The 2,784-nt window shown below is 36.8% G+C and overlaps 1 long non-coding RNA gene across 1 annotated transcript; it reads left to right on the top strand.

The window, feature by feature from the left end:
- Positions 1-213: 213 nt before the first annotated feature.
- Positions 214-2,550, top strand: LOC309662798. The gene is made up of 2 exons (XR_014264973.1): positions 214-2,054; positions 2,394-2,550. It is a non-coding gene; the product is annotated as an uncharacterized lncRNA (long non-coding RNA).
- Positions 2,551-2,784: the final 234 nt, after the last annotated feature.

The following is a 2,784-nucleotide window of genomic DNA, read 5'->3' as shown; positions in this document are numbered from 1 at the left end:
TAGTTTCATCCCACAGTTTGACATATTTTATTTTCATTATCTTTGAATTCCTAATGTGTTCTTATTTACAGTGTGATTTCCCCCTAATTCATGTCAAAATGCATTTCTTTAACAACAAATGAATCAAAGAATAATTTTACTGAATAGTAAAATAGCCATGTTTGGAATGATAACATTAATAGATATTATTGTAATAAATAATAATAACATAATATTGCATACTATTTGCTTACACTGTTCCCTATATATTACACACGTTAGTTTATGTAACCTCACAACATTTGTGTAAATTGATAAATATTAAACCTACAAAATAAATCTAAAGATAAATCAATCGGTTGATCTTATAATAGGCATAAAGATTTTATATTTAAACCTGAATTTGGAGGTATCTAATTGGACTTGTGTTACATAACAGTTGGTATAATGTTGGAAAAAATAATTATGCAGAATTTAGACATTTTTTCTTTAAGCAGACTTTCTCAGAAAGATGATTGGTGAAATTTTGTGTTACCTATCCATTGTTCTCTAGTCATGATTTTTCAGTTTCTACTTATTTTATTTAATCATTTTTTCCTTGCGTGCTTAGCATGTTGAGGTGTCTGGTGTTTAATTGATAGAAGTGTATTCATCTGTCTAAATAATGTACTCCCCCATCTCTTGAGAAACCATAAACTGAATTTTCAGAATTTGCCTTCCTTTGCTTCTCTGGGAAAATTTTGTTGCATCCACTCACCCCAAATAGATTTGTGCATTCAGAATCCTCATGGAGTTTAACAGTTCTTGCTTAGGGGTTTATTTGACAGTTTGCTTATTATGATCCTAGATCTGCAAATTCCTAATTGTACCTTGCCTGTCATCTTCATCCTCTAAATCTATCTTCTTGAGGGTATTTGACTGAATGAATAATAGCTATATAAATTACAGAATCATATTATTAAAAGTTGTCACGTTTCTCAATAATCCTTAGCGCAAAATTTTGCTAAAAGTTGGGTTGGGGATTAAAATTTAAGTTCTTTGCTTCAGTGTGTCATCAACCTCTCCTCTAATCTCTTCTTATTTAATTTAAATTTTGAGGTTTGCCCTCCTCTGGCCTGTCAAGATTTGGGTAGGAAGTTGAGATGAGAATGGTTGGTAGATGAGCATTTATGCAGGCAGGCCCTGGATGAAAGAAAGTAGCCACCCAGATACAAGTGTAGAAGGAGAGCCTGGGCAGAGGTGCACGGCACCCCAGCTGTTAGTGAGGATGCCCCAGTGTTCCGTGAATGAATTGCTGTCCTTTCCTCCGTGGGGTAGGAGGAAGAGGGTGGAGGAAGATTGATGCAGAGTGAAGAATAGGTGTGGCGTTAAGAGTGGGTTTGAACACTCTCCTCCTCCAACTTCAAGCAGGCATTTTGTGTGTGCAGCAACTCGGTAGCTAGTACAGATTTCTGTCTTAGCCCCAAAGCATGTTTCCCACTCCTTTGCTTAAACGCTCATTTCTCCAACGGAACCTGACATTCAGAACGACATTATTTCTTTCTTACCTTATTAAGTTTTAAGATCATTCCATGAAAACAACTATATCAAATGTAGACATATAGTATATATCCAAATAACTCCTCTTTTACAAATTATGTGTTTTTTTTGTTTTGTTCTTGTTTGTTTTTTTATAAAAGGTAGGTCATGTTTGCCTTGCTTTCTTATGTGTTTATGGTTTGTCAGAGTTTTAATTAACAATCATAAGAACCTTTAGTTCCCAAGTTCATTTTATTGGTCCTCTTTAATTTAAGACTACCGTTGGTCCATACAATAAATAATTAGCAAATATCAACTTTGTGTCAGACCCTATTGTAGAGGCCATACAAACAGAACAGTCATGGGAAAGGACGACCCTGCCCTCATAAAGTTACATTTTAGAAGGAGAAAGACAATAAATAAGTAATCAAAAATTAAAGGAATAAGTAACTGTAGAAATTAATAAGTGCTTAGAAGAAAAATAGAGTGGGATAAGGGAAGAGTGAGTGATGGGAGAATAGTATTTTAGGTAAGATAGTAAACATCTATTTAAGAAGGTATACATTTGGGGCTTCCCTGGTGGCGCAGTGGTTGAGAATCTGCCTGCCAATGCAGGGGACACGGGTTCGAGCCCTGGTCTGGGAAGATCCCACATGCCGCGGAGCAACTGGGCCCGTGAGCCACAATTACTGAGCCTGCGCTTCTGGAGCCTGTGCTCCGCAACAAGAGAGGCCGCGATGGTGAGAGGCCTGCGCACCATGATGAAGAGTGGCCCCCACTTGCCGCAACTGGAGAGAGCCCTCGCACAGAAACGAAGACCCAACACAGCCATAAATAAATAAATAAATAAAATTTAAAAAAAAAAAAAAAAAAAAAAAAAAAAAAAAAAAAAGAAGGTATACATTTGGATGGAGACCTCATTGGTGTGAAGTTTCAGGCCATAAAAAGATCTGGGGTGAACAGATTCAAAGTCATGCCTTCAAATACAGAGAAGACTATCTGCTTAATTAAGGGGTATATCTATGCCATTTATGGTGGTTTTGGCTATAGGAAGACATCCACCTAAAAGCCCCTCGTAAAGTTAAGATATTTTGTCTCAAACACATAATCTAGAGTGGTTCAATATTTGGCTTATCTAACCAGGAATACCATCATGAACTGAAGGAATTTGTGTTTTTTAGTTTGCCATTTTTGGATGGGTGGTTGTTTCTCCCTCAGGGTATCAGCGTGGCAGCAGAATCTCCAAGTGACACATAGAGGAACAACAGATCTAGCAAAGATGAAAGA

The sequence above is a fragment of the Balaenoptera physalus genome (genome assembly GCF_965194825.1).
Source record: "Balaenoptera physalus genome assembly, chromosome: 6".
In the NCBI taxonomy this organism is placed as follows: domain Eukaryota; kingdom Metazoa; phylum Chordata; class Mammalia; order Artiodactyla; family Balaenopteridae; genus Balaenoptera; species Balaenoptera physalus.
Note: the sequence above shows the minus strand (reverse complement) of the source record. Positions and strands in the feature narration are given on the sequence as shown.